The sequence below is a fragment of the Kryptolebias marmoratus genome, linkage group LG16, assembly GCF_001649575.2.
Source record: "Kryptolebias marmoratus isolate JLee-2015 linkage group LG16, ASM164957v2, whole genome shotgun sequence".
Lineage (NCBI taxonomy): Eukaryota > Metazoa > Chordata > Actinopteri > Cyprinodontiformes > Rivulidae > Kryptolebias > Kryptolebias marmoratus.
Genome location: NC_051445.1, coordinates 24445320 through 24464365, shown reverse-complemented (window position 1 = coordinate 24464365; position 19046 = coordinate 24445320). Strand labels below are relative to the sequence as shown.

General features: G+C 44.5%; 1 protein-coding gene across 2 annotated transcripts in view; it reads right to left on the bottom strand.

The window, feature by feature from the left end:
* The window catches only part of zfpm2a (zinc finger protein, FOG family member 2a), a 145156-nt gene that overhangs the window by 109129 nt on the left and 16981 nt on the right, over positions 1 to 19046 (bottom strand). The gene's annotated exons all lie outside the window — the stretch shown is intronic.

Sequence of the window (19046 nt, the reverse complement as noted above, 5' to 3'; positions counted from 1 at the left end):
CGTGGGGGTAGGGGGTGGCAGGGGTAGTTTTGAAGAAATAAGACCAAACAAAAGCAGGAGAGCTGTAACATCCTCCAACTAGAATCACCCCTGTAATGTTAGCGTTTAAGTTTAAATTTTGGGACGACCGTTTCGGTTTCGGCTCGTCACACGTGAGCTTTGCTTTGTCGCAGCTTCCTCTTCATCGCTGTGCGCCTCCGAGTGCACTTGTGTCCTCTCCTTTCCGTGTTTGTTCTGCTGCGGCAGGAGTGAAAGCCCCTCAGCTTTAATAAAGCAATAATTTCAGCTCGGAAAATGGGGCTGGTGTGCCTCTCCTGGTTGTCTTTCTTCTTCCGCCGAGCCCCATAAAAAGACCCCCCTGATGTCCACAAACTGCTCGCTCTTTTCATTAGTCTTATAAATGACTCCTTTGTAGGAGCCGGCATCTGCAGGAGCCCCGGACATGAAAAGGAATTAGCGCGCCGGTCTCTAATAAGACACTGCGGAGGCCCGAGTGCCGCTTTTAAATGAGGATACAGTTTTATGGATCTTATCTGATGCCTTCTGCCGATTCGCCGAGGAGTGAAGTGAGGCGTGAAGTGACTCGATGAGGCGGCCATCGCTTAGGATGATACCGGGAGATAGATATCGGCGGTATCAAGGGGAGGTTGTATGACTGGCGTTAAAAGCTTCTGCCGAGGCAAATGAAGACAGTGTGAAAGAAAGCGGGGAAATACATTTCTATACGCGCACTCGGTACACATTCCATTACACAGCTGAATGAGAATCGCGTGTACAACTAAATGATTCTTCCTCTGTTGCTCGCAAATACAGCAGCGCCATTGCTCCGCGGAAAATAGACCTACAGTGTTGTGCGATAATAAGGGTAAAGGGAGATGAAAGATAAACTTCATGGTCAATAAGACACAAAGATTAGCTCGATAAGATGAGATAGAATTGAGGTTTAATAGACTCAGAATAAGGGCATCTCACTTCCCCACTCTAGCAGATAGTAACTAAATGGAGCATTTTCAAACTGATAGAGATACCGGAGGCCTTACTGAATATGGAAAAAATGAAGAATCCCACCCAGTCAGAGACATTAAAGGGGGGCCTGGTGGCTACTTCTTGAGGGCCACGTAGATTGCGAAAGTTTGCTCGCATTCTCACGTGTTTAGTTTATTATACAGTATTCATTGCATGGAGAGACCTGAAATTATTTCAGAGACAGCAACGATAAGAATAATGACTTTCTAAACGACCAGCACCACACTCCTAACTCATTTTCTGATAGTGGCGTCCCTGCTATATTTAGTTGTGTACTGTTTAAAATCCTGTCACATTCGCTGTGTGACCCACGCTCGCCACTGCATTTCTATAGGCTCTGCTGACGAACTGGGCCAGAGGAATGTCTGCCGCCTTCTGCCTCTTATCAAGCCTCCGACCGGAGTTCAGATGGCCAACGACACTGCGGCGCGACGCCTCTTTGTAACACACACACACAAATCAGGTGAAAAGGTATAAAATGCAGATCTAAAGTTCCTAAGATGGGTTTAAAAATAAATAAGGCAGATTTCACAGCTCCACCGTTATCGCCACTTTAAATGTTCCCATTTTACAAGACTTAAAAGTGAAATGTTAGCGATAACAAACCATTTCAAGTAGCAGCATATTCTTCTTTTAGCTTTACTCAGCAGCAGGTATAGAACCTGTGCAGTTGCATCATCAGGACTGTTTATTCTGGGCTGGACTTTGCTGTGTACAGCTATGCGCATCGAACATAGCTTTATGTTCACACATCGCTGCTGGTTGTGCGGATGTAATTCTCAGAACAAGGCTGCAGGGCGAGACCGTCAAGCAGCACCGGGCACTGAGTTCTGACGTTTGGGCCCGGGACCGTGAGGCACGCTGCACCTCAGAGCAGGAAGCAGGGACCTGCCCTCCATCCTCACAGAGGCACGTTCGGAGAGAAGTCAGGCCCGGGTCAGAGGGGCAACCCGCCATTGGCCAGGAGACTGAGGCACAAGTAAGGTGATAGGAGGGCACCGGGCAGGGCAACAGTCAGAAACTTTGTTACTAAGCTTTATCGTCTTCTCAGAGCTCCACCAGGGTCAACCTGAGAACCTGACTGAACGAGTGTATTGTAGTAGTGACATACCGTACCTAGTGGACCCCCCTTCTGTTTCTGTGTTTGAAACAATAAAATGGCGAGCATGGCTTGCCCTCTCGATGATTTGTACAGCCCGTTGTCAAACGTGAGACAACTCTTTGGGCTGATTTTTGGGCAAACATCCAACAGCAGCACAATAAACTACCAAAGGAAGCTTTCTGTACGACACGAGGAGTAAATGGATCAGGTGATGCTCTGAGCCGCCCAGTCTCTGAGATCTTTAAGGGTCAGAAGAAGATCTTGTTTTATTTCAGACTCATCTTGGCAGCTTAGGAACCATCTAGTTGATTAATTCAAGGCGTTGTCATGAAAAATACACCTCTGAATTACTAACTGCGCTCCTGTCATAAATTTTGGGATCGTCGAGGGTTGGAGCTTTTGCAGTTCAGCCTTTCCCGCGCCAAAAATTTATTGGCTTTGCTTGGTTTGCCGAACTCGTCCTCACACAGAGAGTAACATCTGCTGAATTATCAAAAGGGTGTTTGAGGAAACTACACCCTCTCAGTCGGGGGTCAGCGTCCAGGTACACCTGCACCCACGCAGTCCCGTCATCCACACCCTCATACTGGATCACCCACACTCCGCCGGCTCCGGGGAGAAATGTCAGCCCCACTCAGAGCAGGAGCGGCCCGTGCTAATAGAGACGTTGCTAGCTGAACGCCGGCTTGATCACGGCGGCTCTTTTGTTCGTGGCATGGCCTCCGCCTGATAGGGATCGGCCATGCAGAGTGGAGCTCCGGCGAGGGAAACGTTAATGCCCCCACCGAGTCCATAAAACGGGGTGACACTCCGAGACCGCGTGACGGACAGAGGATTAATGAGTCACAGAGGAAGGGGTGCGGGAAAGAGAGAGAATTATGGACACAGGTGGAGGAGAAAAAAAAAACCCATATCTTTCAGAAAAATACTCTCCACTACAGTCTGAGCCTTAGTGGATGAAAACAGAAAATGGGAAGAGAAAAGGTGCCAACCTTTCCCCAAAAGCTCCCACCTAAAGAAAAAAAAAAAACAACAAGAAAAGAAGAGCTCTAAGGAAAGATGTGGGCATGTGCAAAAGCTGTATAAGTGACTGCTAATTCCACGGCGTGCTTTCTCGACCGTCTGCAATGTGGGAAGCTTGTGGCCGGGCGGTGATAGCGATAGCTCCCACTATCAGCAGGCTCCACAGTGTGATGTGTGGATCACAAACCCAGCCTCCTCTATAGCTCCCTAATTAGAGGTGAGGTAATTGAATCTGACAGAACAAAGCGGCAGATCTCTATAAGCATGGAAATCTTTTTTTTTGCTTTTTTGCACCCACCTATACAGTTTTGCCATCCAAAAAAAAAAAAAAAAAAAAAGGGCCCATTGAAAATGTGTCCAAGCTGGGCCCTGGGGGGAGGGGAGGGAGGGGGGATAAAACGCAGCACCTGAGACTAAACATGAATGCATAATGCGGTCCTAAAAAAATCTAAGGAGGCCACACGGCTCGAGCCCTGCCAACTCCGCTCCAACATAACAGGCCCCCTTTTTTTTTTTTTTGTGCCAACACTGATACCGGGGCCTTCCTCACTTTCGGAAACTTTCGCGAGGGGTGGGAGGAAACGAGAAATCCTCGTGAGGTGGTTTGGTGGCCAAGAGAGAGAGACCAGCGAGAGGAGGAGGAGAAGGAGGAGGAGGAGACGGTGTAGAAGGCAAGAAGAGACTAGGGGCCATACTGTCTCCTCAGCTCTAATGACCTTTGGGAAGCAGAGGGCTCCCTCAGCCTTGAAGGAGACTTAGCGTATATGTTACAGGGCTCAAGCTCCTAATTTAATCCTTGATCACTGTAATGAAATAGATAGCATTTATGCAACTCCTAATAGCTTTGTGTGCTACAGAAACCCTCAAAGGGTTCCAACGTCTTTTCCACATACGACATAAATGTACAAAAACATAAATAAACGAGAGCTGTACACTCTGTGATCAAACTGAATGTGGAGCGAACGCTCTATCGTAAGTCAAAAGCAAATTAGCACTTGTGTTTTGTTTTGTTGTGAATGGCTGCTTATGTGGAAATGTGGATGTGGATGTGTGTGTGTGTGTGTGTGTGTGTGTGTGTGTGTGTGTGTGTGTGTTGGGAGGAGCGTGGAGCAGCTTCACTGGAGGCTGATGTGTTCTCCAAGCTGCAAGTCTGCGAGCGAGAACAAGCGACGGTATTGTTTAACTTGATTTTCCGGTTGCTAAGCAATGTAATTCTCCTGATTAGAAATGGCTGCCTTCCTAAATTCGGGCACTTACAATCAACAGTCAACAAACTGCTCAAAAACACTGGCGCTCATCTGGAAATGGTGGGAGACAAAAAAAAAAAAAAAAAGAGAAAAGGTGGGAGGGTGGATGTGTAGTGGGCGTAGGCTGAATAAATGTACTCACATCCTCCGACACACACACACACACACTTCTTTGAGGCTGCAGCACCAAAGATGACACGGCGTCTGAACGCAACCCGATGAAATCACTCGTTTAGGAGTTTACATCACTTTTCATTTGGGGGCTTTGTGCGGAAAGACTGAGACACACCCACTGGCTGGGAACGATTCCTCCTGGCTGCTCGTTTTGTCTTCTCCACACACAAATTAAAGAAATAAATAATAATAACCATTTCTAAATGGACGATTTCTTCCCTCACGTTTCTCACACAGCGTTAACACAATTCCGGTCGAGTCTATTATTTCAATCAGACCCGACGTTGGATCCCAGCGTGTTCGCTGAGTTTGCCGAGCCGCTTGTGTTGTGGCGCCCGGTCGTTTCTGTCCGGACCGTTGAAGGGAAATAGCACACTCTTGCTTCTGCGTCCAATGAGTTGGGAGTTTGGAACGGCATGAGAACGCGCTGGCATTTGACTACGCCATTAAAATGCTGGAGGCACCTCTGAGCGTGCCCGAGGGCTTCGGCAGACGCCAGCCAGTTTCTCTGTGGAGCTCGCTGTGGGTGCTGCTCTCCAGGGCGGACAGAAACAGACGCGAGCGCACACGTCCGAGTGGACACTGCTACAACAGGAAGTCCATGAAAGTCACAAGGCTTTGCTTCCTAAATCATATCAATGTCATTTTTTTTTTTGCGGCATAACGTTGGTTTTCATGCAAGAACGTGCTGTGGAAATAGCGCTTCCTGTTGCGCGCTTGCTCCTCGTCAGGCCACATGATTCATCGGCGGCGTCCTGTTACTTATAGGGAAATATAAGCTAACCGTGCGCCTGTACGCCGAGCGGTGACAGCTGAAACAAAGCAGGTAAAAATATGTGTGGTCTTAATTACTGGTTTATAAGCGGGCTTTTCACTAGAACGTTCACTTTTAATGAAGCCATTGAGTGAGGCTCCTCCAGGGAGCTATCATGGTTAAGTGGGGGCATCCATCTTCAGCCACCGGCTCGTTTGCAGATGAGTGGAGGCTCCGTCTGCGGCGAGCTCACCTCATATTGGCTCACTTTATCTCCACTAAGTAAAGTCTGTTGGAAGGTGCTAACAGTGGGCGCAAGAAAATGGACGGGGTACTTCTCGTCCGGCAGGGACACAAGACATCTTGACTGTGTCCTAAATGCTTATTAGAACTGCTGCTGTTTAACCCACAAAGCAGAAAATTCATCACGCCCCGGTGGCCCGCGGGGAGGGCTAAAATAGTTGCGCATGTGAAAAACTGTCTCGCCAAGCTTTTAGTCAAGAAAGATTTCAAAGAAATCAAAGAACAAAAAAAAAGCTGATTACTGTATCAAATAATGTCGATTAAACAGCATTTCTCCCACCAAGGAACTTCTATGATATGGATATATCTAAGATGTCAATTTCATTTCAGCGTTACGAAGGATGGAGGGGGTTCCTTTTTGCAATAAATTCTTCATTAATTCAATTCTAATTTGCCTCTGGTTCCCTATTTCTACTATTGATAGTTCTACTTCTTAATACCCCGGATAAGGGGGGAGAAAATCATTGCAATAACTCAGCGGAGACTGTGAGCGGGGCAGATAGGATCTAAATATTACCAATGCCAAAAGAAGTGTGGAGTCTGATGAACATTTCAAAAGAACAATTCTTCGTGGATCAGCTAAATCTTTCCCCACTTTTTAATTAAAAGTAAAGAAAATAGAAGTTAATTATCCTGTAAAGATTAGCTGCTGGGCATCTTTCTGTAAATTAGTTCTAATTAAAAGGAAATTGTCAAATGACATTCAAAGCACTGTCCTTTAAAACACAGACCGAGATGGGCTTTTTCCTTCTCCCCCCTCCGTTCTTTCTCTTTCTGCCTTCCTCATAACTCTTGATGTGGCCATGTGAAGCTTCGTGCAGGACGATTAGGATTCTGCCAGAGCTTCAGACAACACACACACACACACACACACACACACATCACTTAATCCCTGGACAGCATGCCTCCAATACACGGTGAAATACTGCTGCATCGATGAGCAGCTATGGCTGCTGGAGAGAAATAGTCCCTATTGATAAATGATTCGTCTGATTAGCTTGGAATTCCACAGAAACTGGAACATGTTTGTTAGCAAATTAACTGATTTCCTTTTTTTTTTGTTTTCTTATCATCTGGGAAATTTATCCGGTCTTAAACAGAGTCCTAATTTGTGTATTTGACAACTTTCATTGCCATATTTAGGCAGACAAAAATGTCTGATTGTAAAGAAATGTTTAAAACTGTGTATTACACCAAGTTCAATGTTACTTGGGTCAACTTGATACCATAATATGAAATCAACTTGAATTAATTTATTCAGCCTAAATCATCATAATGACCACCAGCACATTGAGTTGACCCAACCTGAGTGTAGAAAGCACAAACAACTAAATGGGTTAATGTTGAAAGAAAGGAGTTCAGTTGTGTAGAAATGCTTCGCATGATTTCTGTTTTAGGTTTATCGAACAGGTCATTTGTTTGAGTGGATCATTGAGTACGTGGAGCAAAAAAATTCCAGGAAACAGATATTTGAAGAGCACAAAAAATTTATTTCCTTATGTTTTGACCTGTAAAAATAACTTTAATAGGTTAAAAAAAATGACTTAAGCTGCCCAGACACTGACATGACACGGCGATTCCCATTCAGAAAATATTTGATTTCCTGTAACGTGAGTCGAGAAATGATCCAAAATGCTTTTTTCTTTGATTTTTTTGTTTGTTTAGTTTTGTTTCCTTTCTCCAAAAAAGCCGCATTAATTTGCGTCTTGCTCGTATCAGAGACCACCAGTCAAACTCCGGCGCGGTTGCCGCTTTTTTATTTATTTATTTTGTCCCCGCCACCAAAAAAAATAAAGGAACACACCGACGCGCGACCAGACACGGCGGCGCTTTAACCGAACCTCCACTATCATCACTTCACCAATAAATGATGAATCAGTCTCCTGGGGTTCGGCCATACTGTAGCTTTCAACCGATTTCAGGAGGGTTTCATCATTCACTGTCTGCCGCTGCTGCTCCCAACAGCTCGCGTTGTATCAAACCAGATTCCAGCAGTAAGAGGCTGACAGCGGCGGGTAGGAAAACAGCGCTGGAGACCCACACACACACACACCTCCTCCACCCTCCCCCTCCATCTGCTGCGGCTAATGATGATGCTCCTCCTGGCCTGGAGCAGAACTGTGTGAGGGAGATTTACACCCATAATACCCCTGGGGCTGTGTGCTCAAAAAAAAAAAAAAAAAACACCGTCACTCTATCACTTTCTATACGATAGCTGGCAGAGCAGGTAACAATGGGCCGGCAACAATGTCTTTTTGTATTACTGACAAGTGCCTTATTTGGTTGACATGACCTGCCTCTGTAAGTGAGGGGTGGCACTGAGCTGCGCAGGGAAATGGATGACAGCTACACCATTGAGACATTGTGCTGCTGCAACAATCACACCAGAGTATGTGTTTCCTTCTTCCTCTCCTTCTTCTTCTTCTTCTTCTTTTTTTTTCAAACACCTAGCAGGTGAGGACATTAGTGACTGAGGAAGAGATGGCTGTCCCTGATACGCTAATTGGAACGGTTGCAGAGGGGGAAATCAGCCATCATAGAGAGCAGTTTCCCCATTCACTCCAATACAAATGTTCAGAAGTTGTGATCGGCCCTCGGTTTGGGAGCCGTAAACTGTGTGGGACCAGTCTTGACAGCCATCTCCTTAAACAAGTGAGTTAAACAGTGAGAGGCGCAAAGAACAGCTGTGTGTAAGTGTGTAAGTGTGTGTGTGTTAGAGGGGCTGAGGTGGGGTGAAGTGGGGGGGGGTGGGGGATGCGGAGAGCTCCTCAGGGATGGAGTGCTCATGCACGGTAAATGGAAGTGGCACAGCTCTGACCTTTGAGCCGCAGCGTACGAGCAAAGTGAGGCGCTGTCAAAACATCGCTTCAGAAATGACAATCCACCTCGCCAGTCCCAAGTCTTGACACGGGAGGCGAGTGGAGAGCTGTAACCCGCTGATCCCGGCGTTACAAATGAGGGGATTATCATGACAACAAACCGCCGCGCGGCACACTCGCGCACCCTAAAGATATCCTGGCACTGCCCCCTTATTATCGGCAAAGTCCCTGCACAGATAGCCCCGCAGATGACACCGGGAGCGGCCAACCAAAATGGGGAGAAATGCGAGTTCGTCACATGTCAGGATCTTAAATAAAATTTCACATCGGGCTTCGTAGACAGGACTCCCTCCCTCCCACCCGTAACAACTTAACTGTTACACTCACAGTTCTGAACTTTGGGACCTGGCAGCTTCCTCGCAACTTCATTTACACCCATGTAATGCTCGAGTCCGCGGAGAGCGACTCCCTCGCAAAAGAATACCAAAATATCACAAATAATTACTGGTGCTCTGAGAGGAAACTCGGGAAGGAACAAAGACAGGCAGCCATAATTATATCTTGGCGTGGAAGGCATGTCAATGGGCCACCTTGGTTCTGGAGGGCATTCCCCTGGGCCCCTCAGGCATCAAAATGATGTCCAAATTATTTGGTGCTCCATTGCAGCGCGGCGCGATTATCATATTTAACTGGTAGTGCATTAGGACAACACTGATGTTTACACCTGTCTCTGGGAGAAGGCAAGGTTTACACTCTGTAATTTAGCAAATGTACAGTATGCATATGAGCTTGTTGGCAGGGATTTAAATTAGGTCAGAAATGGAATACATCAATAGCAACCCATATGTGCATCTTTCTGTTTCTTTTTTTTTCCTCCCTTCCTTCCTCCCTCCCCTCCCCTGTCTTCTTTGCTCAGAAAGCCTGGCGATGAAGCAGCTTGACGACTGCAGAAGTGTGATATGTGCAAATCACATTTGCAGATGAGCTTGAAACTCCCTTTTTAATATTCCGATATCAGCCATCCCGCAACCGAGAAGCCCGCTAAGACGCGATCCGGGGGAAGAAAAGCAAGATCCGCGTCATTAAGGGAACCGTTAGAGGCTCGGTTTACAATTTTTTTTTTTTACACATTTACCCCCCCAAAAAAATGTACAACCGAGCAAAGTAAAAACATCACCAGCTATCTGCGATAACAATGTTAATTTTTTGTCGGAGAGCACAGGAAGATCCTGTCAAAATCCAAAGTCGCTCAGGTCTCTCTCCCCCCCCTCCACTCTCTAGCTTAACAGTCTGAGCTTATTGGTGCTTTGATTTCACTCCTACTTTCTCTCTCCCTGAGAAGTCATATACGGGCTTGTGAAGTCAAAGGCGGTGAAAAAGGTATGGTTGCCACGAGGAGCGGGAACACATGTCGCCACAGCCTGCCAACAAGTCATCAAACGCAAAAGCCCGCGGATGGATGTTAGCCCGGATGGCGTTTAGCACATCTAAACAGCAACAGAAACCACCGACTTGACTCCTTCAGCCAGACCCACATAGACCACCTTTTATTCACGAGCATATCTTTCAAAAAAACCCACCACGATAACAACAATTAACAATCGATCCCCCTCTTCTACATTCCCCTTTTTTGGTGTATCATAGCAAAAACGTTGCCGCTTTAGAGAGTCAACTTCTCCAACCGAACGTAGCCCCTGCAATCCCCCCCCCCTCGTTTTCCCCATGTCTTCGCTCGGCGCCAAATTTGTCCCTGTGCCATTTTAATTACAGCCAAGGCAATCTTTATGGTGGTATTCCGCGGGAACACCAATCTGCAAAAAAGGTGATAAGTAGAACCGCCACCCAGCTTTGGTATCAGTAATAAACAGACACTTAATTGAATAATTTGACCTAAGAGGCTGATCCTGGGAAATAGCAGGCTGGGAAAAAAAAAATTAAGAAAAAAAAATTCAAAATGATTTTGAACGTGGAAGACAGTTGGGTGTTTTGCATTGCTCTGCCTGCAGTGGTGAACACACAGTGGGTTTGGCTGGTTGCCCGCCAACTCGCCAATGTGGGCCATGGTGAGTCTTTACGGAGCAGATAAGTGAGCCTTTGGTATCCTGGAAGCTCTTCGATATGTGTGTGTGTGTGTGTTGGGGCATAGAAGTTAACACATGCATGCAAGAGTGTGTGAGCAGGCGTGTGGGTGCGTAGTGGTGGTGGGTTGGGGGAGAGGAGTGTGAAGTGTGCCCAGTTGAGGGTTGTCCCTAGCTAGCAGCCACATGGGCTCATCCCTGTGTGTGTGTGTGTGTGTGTGTCTACTCCAAACACACTGGCACACATGGAAACACACACACACACACACACAGCAGCTTTCTGCAGAGCCTTAGAGACAATGACTCGCTGTACCTTCCTGTTTAAGGATAGCTGTCAGAGGATGATGGCTCCGATTCAACACTGCAGCAGGTTTGCGCCGAGCTTCCCGATAAAACGGAAGGAAGCAAAAGCCTCCACTCTTCCTCTCCCCACTCCATCGCTCCTTCTCCCTCTCTCCCTCTCTCCTTCTACCCCTGCGATTGTCTCTGCCGTCCTCTCTCCATCGCTCTGCCTCTTGCTCCCCAGTTCAACGCTGATTTGACTGCTAGCATAATTTTGCAGTGGAGACTATTTGCAGATGCAGCAGAGTTATCAATCCGAACAGACACACAATCCGGGTCCAATGTCACTTCTGCTCATTATGTTAATGGTTAATACATGCAAATGAAAACATTCCGGCAATTTGATTTCTTTGAAGATAGTTTGCATATTGTCTTAGCCATAATGATGGTACACTTTCTCCTCAGCTTGGATTTATGCAAGGCTAGTTAGTTCATTTTTATCAGCTCGGAGTTCATTTCTAGGGCTACTGGAATGTGATTTCCCCTTCCCCTCACTATTTAGCTAATTAGGATTCAGGTACCATAAGCAGATTTTTCACGCTATTGGTGTTTTTCTTAATTAAGAAACAAATGAATTCTCCCCAGCAAAATAGATGGAACAACGGGATAGGGTGCCAGGGGCCAGATGCGGCACCTCTTAATTAGAAGTCACTCCATTGTCTGAGGTTTTTTTAATGAAGCCCCAATCTAAATGGATATCAAAAAAAAGCTTCTAGGGAAGAAGAAGGAAAAAAAAAAAAAAAAAGGAACACTCACACACACACTGGCCATTTAAAATAATAAGGAAATAAAGATAATGAAAGACAAAAGATATGTAGTGGCAGCCCCGGCTCACACCTCCAGTTTAGTGCATTCGGCGCCCCCGTCACCTCTGGACGAGGCCTATTAAAACAGCTCCATCCCTCGCCGGCCCCAGCCCGCCTGCAGCCATGTCTAATGCTCTGCCAAGCCAACAGTGGAGCACTCTCTTTTCAACTTCTCATCAAAGGTGGAAGTTTTATTGCCCTGTGGATTGTTATCAACTCTTTCTAAAAAAAAAAAAAAAACTGTTGCAGCTGTCAACTTCCTGTCTGAGGCGGCCACGCTTATCATATCAATGAGCGGCTCGCCAACTGGTGGAGGTGGAATGAATAATTAAGGCGCAAAGTTTATAGTTGGGAACTCATCTCGGTCAGCCTCGGCGAAAAAGCGGCTGCGCCCGGTGACTGAAGACGATAAGATCGTGGCTGGGGTTCCTTTTTTTTTTTTTTTCTTCCTTTTTTCGACTGAAATAAAACCGGGTTGGCGTGCCCGCGCTCACTGCCAGCTCCATCAGTTCTTCTTCAGACAGCATGGCTTAGGAGCTCCCAGAGGATGGGGTCGGTGCCCACTGATACGGGGGGGGAGGCCCAGCAACCATCTTGTCCTGGCCAAGCATCCGCACGCCCAGAGGCCGTGCCATCAATGCCACGATTTGTGCCAGGCTGGATCCCACCCAGCAATCCATTTCAAAGGCTTTTTTTTTTTATAGATCAGGTATGCAGTGTGATTTTCCTTTCCCTTTGTGATGTGCCGTGTCAAAGGCGAGCGAGGCGGACTTTAAAGTCATATACTAGTTTTTGCTGCTGCCTTTCATTTGAGAAGGAGACATAATTGATTTCTGACTTTCTAAATGTCAAGTTGGAAGAGATTAGAAAGAAGAAGAAAAAAAAAAAAAGGCCAAAGTCCTAAAAATCAATCAGCGGTACAGGCATGTTGATCTGGATGGTTCGTTTTTTTTTCTTATTTGCTCCATAAACTATTAATCAGGCGTAACTTACTTATCCTCCAAATCTGAGTAATTATCAGAGTATTTTGACATTCACCCGGAAAACTGCTTTTCAAACCATGTTCACCTTTCAACCATTTACTCATGATGTATTGATTGCTTCTTTTGGGGGGCTGAAAACTGATTTTTTTTTAAACAACTATTTTATAAATATTGTTACTTCTCCACAAAATTACCATAATCCTACCATGTTCGCTCATGTCATTTAGAGCGCTGCCTGTTTATTTCTATCTGCCAATGAGATTAGAGGGGAAGATTACTTAGCCCAGACGTGTGAATAGCGATCAAACACAGCAGGAGAATGTAAGTCTTTCAGTGATTGCTCAGCTTTTTTTCTTCTTCTTCTTCTTTTTTTTTGAAATCTACCATTGGCGTATTAGAACAATGCAAGTGGCTGCGCTCCATGCAGTGTGACAACAATAATACAAAATCCTCAGGGAGCGAGGCGCATGTAAACACTCCAGATCAGCACACTGGCACAAAGTGTCCTCTAATGCAGCAAAAAAATGAGCTTTGATCCCGTCAGGGGCGCAGCAAGGTGGCAATCGGTTCAGCGAAATGACATCACCGGGTCCAACAGACCCGTCGGGTTCCGGTACCTGCATAAAGAGAAGCCCACCCCCACTTTCTACGGGCTCGGTTAACTCGAACCACGAGTAAACAAGCAGCATTACGACACTAATTATTCTAAAACAGGAACGCTGACACTAGTATGACACTCTGTCATCCAGATGATTTATGAACTTCATAATGACAGCTGAAAATTCTGTTTTTTTGTTTTTTTTCCCTTCTTCTTCTTCTTTTCTTTCTCATCTGTGCAGCCCAGGTTTGAAGGATTCTGTGGTCCGGCCAATTATCTGTGGCAGGACAGAGAAACCTGCCACTCACAGACGAGAGCGCACAGCAAAACACTGACAGTTAAACCTTAAAAAAAAAGACAGACGAAGATTCAAACATGAATACGACGGCAGCAGCTAACAGCACCGACTCGCAGGTTTTTTTTTTTGACAAAGAAACTTTGGAGGGAGAATTTATTTGAAGCCGTGAAACCAAAGGGACGGATCTCAGAACCAGTCGGCTAATTATTTATCCCGCTGGTTTTATGGCTCTCATTAATTTCCCTCCCCTCTCTCTTTACCTTCCATTGAAAGTCTGAAGTCAACGTGCATCTGGTGCTGATAACGCCGAGGTCTCAGCAGCCTTGCAGCCTCCCTTCTCACACACACACACACACCTCCGCCAAAGAAAAAGGAGCAGCTCTGGCACACACACACACACACACACACACACACACACTTCCTGGATGATGCCATTAACAACAACAATCTGTGCAGTGAACCCACAAAGATGCACTTGCCCAGGATATGAAGCCGGGCTGTGGTGGAAAACAGCTACGGCTTCACCTGGAGTCCAGGCCGTGGTTGACAAGGTGAGGAACGTGCCGTGGAGGCCATTTTAAAAGCCACAAAACAACGGAGGCACCAAAGATTGCAGTCAGTGCTTTCGTATCACGCGTACGTTTTGCTTGAACAAAAAATCTGATTCATAATAGCAATGGTCTTTTTTTTTCTGCTACTTTTTAGATTAAAAAAAACAACTTCAGACTCTGGAAGATTTAATCTGATGAATGAGCACGAAAAATCCTCCACATTTGCTCCAAAACAAAGTCCATTGACTCTAGTAGCAAACAGGTACACAGCCTTAATAAAGAAAGAAAGAACAATGTGATTAGCAGGTGTTCAGTTTTAGTGATTTTGGGCGCGCTATCTGGCACTGGTTGCACCTTTCCACTTTTTCCTCTGTCAAACTCTAATCTAATCTCCCTCTCTCTCACCTTCTGTCACTTGTTTTTAAGGACGGGGGAGCAAACTAAGACTGGCCCATCCTTCGCTGTTTGGTGAGATCGCACCCCAGCAGGTTTGAACCGAGGCTATCTGCCACTCCCTAATGGCCCCAGCCTGGCTTCTTCCTGCACCCCTTCCAGCTCTCCCATCGCTGCCCACGTCCATCACCCCCTCCCCGTCACCCTGTGACAACAGAGAGCTACAGCCCCCTCAGACGGAAGAGCATTGACCAACAAAATGCCCCAATCCGAGCTACTGCTTCTGAGCGAACCGACACAGACGCCACACTGCTCGCGCTTTCAAAAACAGCAAAAGACACAGAGTGGGCGAGAGCCGCTAAAAAAGCAAATATTGCCGACTTCTGCTGACTTCAAACAGCAGTCAGACAGGCAGAAGCTACCTTAGTGGTAAAGCAGCGCAACACAAGAGAAAGGGCCTTAAGAACTCTTGATGCTTGCTTTCATGTTTGTCTTTACAGCGAACCCAGGGCATTTATTTCTCTTCTAGAATGCATTAAAAAAAAAAAAAAAAAAAAAGAGTAAACACGGTACTTTCTGTAGTCTCGTGAAATTGGAAAGTTCTGCCCACGACAGGCGGGCTTTTCTTTTCTTCTGTTTCGGAATTAGATGTGTGAATTCTACTGAACGTTTAGCAATTCAGATGTTTTTTTCATTTGGTCCGAGACGCAAATTTCGCTGCTCCAAATCTTCCACCATTCAAGTTCCGGTTCAGTCAAGTTCCTTTAAAGCAACCAGGAACAAAACTTTTCGGCGCAGGCAGTTCGAGAAACACACACGAAGGTCAGTGAGTCACACACACACACACACATAAAATTGAATGGAAGAGAAAACTTAACCCAGTTAAGTTCTGTTTCCGTCTCCACAATGGCCCCGGTAATGCTCTCTTGCAGTCGTTTTTTGGACTATCAGTGCCCAGGGGTCATGGGCCTGGCCAGTCAAGATAAAAGAAACCCTGGTGAAATGAACCATGTGGGAGCAAAGAGGGGATGCTCTCTACTGATGGAAGTCACTCTGAAAGGTGAGACTGTAGCAGTGAGGTATTGACCCAAGTGACCCGGCTCACTGCTTGAGCTCCAGCACTCTCTGCAACACTCCTGTCTAAAAAGGACAAAATGCTTTTACTGAAACTGGTGTTTGGCAGCCAAAACGGACAGCTACGGTAGTTTGTGCATCTTATTATTATCCAAATACCTGTTGATACTTAATGAAGATGACATGAAACTAATTAAGTTAATAAATACTATTTATTTTGACACTGTTAGAAAGGAGCAAGTTGTTATGTAAGACAAAATAAAATAAGTCAGCAGCATTTCTTTAATTTTAAAACTTGTGAACAATTTCTTTCCTGAAAATCAAAAGTTAGACAGGTGTTTTATTTTCCGTGGTTTAAACTGTTTTTAATGTCGTGTCATAAATGTGCAACGTTTCCTCCCGTAGTTTACCGTGTAGACCAATGCTAAAAAAAACAAAACGTAACTTAGCTGTTTTAAAATTTCCCGGTAGAGAAAAACAGTTATGGTTTGGCTAATAGAAAAGCACCATCCATCACTCTGTTTAAGACAACAATGCATTTAAATAAATATTTGCAGCAAGCTACAAGAGTTAGCAAGTCTACTGGTGTAATATACAGCTGGCTAATATACTAATCTGGCTAATCTGGCTTATCTGGCTAACTCACAAGCTAATATCAACTTCATGAAGAGACAAACAACATAAAAAAAGCTAAATTATTGTGCAATAAGTACTTTTATTTTAGAGCTTTACTTAAAATTACCTAGTATTAACAACTTTTTTGTTTAGGTTTACTACTCTTATTTGTTTAAAACAAAAAAATCTCAGTTGACTGACTCTAGTGTTTTAGCTAACAGTTTCAAAACCAGTAAAAGGATTTATTTTTGTGGTTTAAACTGTTTTTAAAGTTGTGTCAGAGAATATGCAGGGTTTTTTTCTCCATCGTTTACAGTGTACAATAAAAATCTTGCTTCCTTTGGTTGCTGCAAGCTGTTAGTAAGATGTATAACCTCAGCCCTAAGGAGAGTAACTTCCTGAACCTTTCCCTCAGGAAAAAAAGAGAAATTTGGCTGTTTGGATTATTTTCTAAAAAAAAAAAAAAAAAACATGATACAAATCACTCTTTTTATAAAAACAGTTTTGAAATAAATAAACATTTGCAACAAGCTACCAGAGTTAGCAGAGTTGTCAGCTAATTCACTAGCTAACATCAACTTTACAAAAAGACAAACAGCAGGGAAGAACTAATATTCTGTCCAATAAGCACTTTTACTTTAAAACTATCATTAAATTTATTTATTTTAATTTTGTTTGTTTGTTTAGGTTTATCACTATCATCTAATAAAAACCAGCCTGATGACTTCCTGATGTTTTAGCTAACAATATTGATTTCAAAGACAGCACTCTCATTCTTCTTATGTGTTTCTGTGTCAAAAACTTAAATTTTTTGAATGCATTTTAAAAATAACATCCTCATAACTACAAAATTTAAAGGGCTGCGGGTTTGAGCCCAGGTTGTGTTAGGAAGGACACACAATGTTAAACAATTGTGAATCCATCAAGATGGGAGCAGCCGAGATAAAAACAACAACATAATAATATCTGATTATTATTTTTTATTGTTATTTCTAATCAAATCAATTAGATTGCGCAAATTAAAACAAGATCATTTTTTACACTACAAGGGTATACGTTTTAATTGTATTTAGTTGTTAATAGTTTTAACTCTATTTTAAGTAGATTTTGAATGCAAGATGTTAACAGTAACAAAGCAATAATTCTATGTAAACTAATAATTACCTTAACAAATATTCCTCAATTGTCTTCTTTCTATGGACCTTTAAAAACAAAAGTTTTAGAAAAGAATGTAACTGCACCGGAAAAAAAAATACTACAATAAGTTTTGAAGCACTCCAACTTTAATTTGAAGTTTTTTAGACCTACTTATTTTATGTTAAAAAAACAAAAAAGCTTCATTAAGGCAAAGTTTTTTATTTCATTATTCAAGACATACTGTAAGCACATTTTCCCATGTACAGTTGAGGCTTCAGGTCTTAAAATGTGAGGGGAAAAGGATACAAACACCTCTATCTTTGTTGTCACACAGCTGACAGATCACAGATCACATCAAGCTGCTCCTCAGCTTGTTTTTGCTCGTTTGACTGAGTAATTATTTCACCAATAGAGGCATTCACTAGTCCGTACAAAAGGAGCAACTACCTGCATCGTTCCTGCTGCCGTTCGTGACACATTTAAATATTCAGACCCACGCTGATAAAGCTGGAAGCTGACAACAATGAGGACAGTATTCAATAATCCTTGCCATTTGATTGAGCCGCTGACACAAATCGTTATTTACTACTTTCAGATCGTAGTCTTGTGCTGTATTGCTATCATTGAGCTGGTCAATATACATCACTTCGCACCCCCCTAAAGGATTATGCCTCTTATCTGAAATGATATTGAATAAAGCAAAACCACTGAAACACAGAGTGGAGTGTTCTTGCTTGGCTTGCGCTATGAAGAAGAAGAAAAAAAAAAACCTCTTTATTGGAATTAAGATCCAAGTCAAGATTACCTGAAGAAACAGCAGTTAGATTTCTGTTCCAGCGCTGTGTCCTACACTTTATTCTCAGCTGCCTGGGGACTAGACCACAGTGTGCTGTTTCCCACAAGCCACAGGGGTGTAATAGAATGCCTTTATGAAATATATAGCAACGCCCCGATACCTTCTACAGATCATAGCATGGGCTAGGACATTCTGTGAGCCTGTGTGTGTGTGTGTGAGAGAGAGAGAGAAAGAAAGAGGCAGGGAAAGAAACTAGGTCTTTTGAGCTGACTTTTTCCTAAAGTGTCCCACAACCAGCGAGTCCGCGAGGAGGCAGGAAAACTTTTCTTCCCACCGCATCTCTACAGCACCACCAAGGCGCATGGGACGATAGCAGTCACTCGTTTGTGCTGGCTGATTAGTTGCGCCGTGCTGCCGGTTTGCGATTATTTTCAAAGCAACCGGCTGCGGGTGAGAGGAAGTTACCTCTGCTGATGCCAGTGTCTTACATTTTGACTTATCACGTTTAATTTTCCTTGCCATCAAAACACACCGTGTCAAGAACGGATGTCCAATACCCCAGCCCTGCGCTGCGTGGCATTTTGTTTTTTGGAGCTGGACAAAGCTTTTGGTGAGTGCGGTTAGAGCTCTTGGGCTGAGGATTTCTGATGAGAAGTGTGGGGTCTGTCACATACAAACGCTCTAAGTGCGTTCTAATTAGCTGATGTATGCAGGACCTCATCCACGTTGGAGGGGTATCAAAAAGCAATCAACGCCCCATCCCTGATGAGCTCAAAGAGGCACAGAGATCCACATTGTCTATGGAAAAATGAGGTGTGGCTGGACCTCAACTCAGCTTTCCAAACCGCCATAATGCCACACAATCACAAGACATTATGCACAGACCTGAACCCCAAAGCCACAGGACAGAAGGGGAGAGGGAGGGGG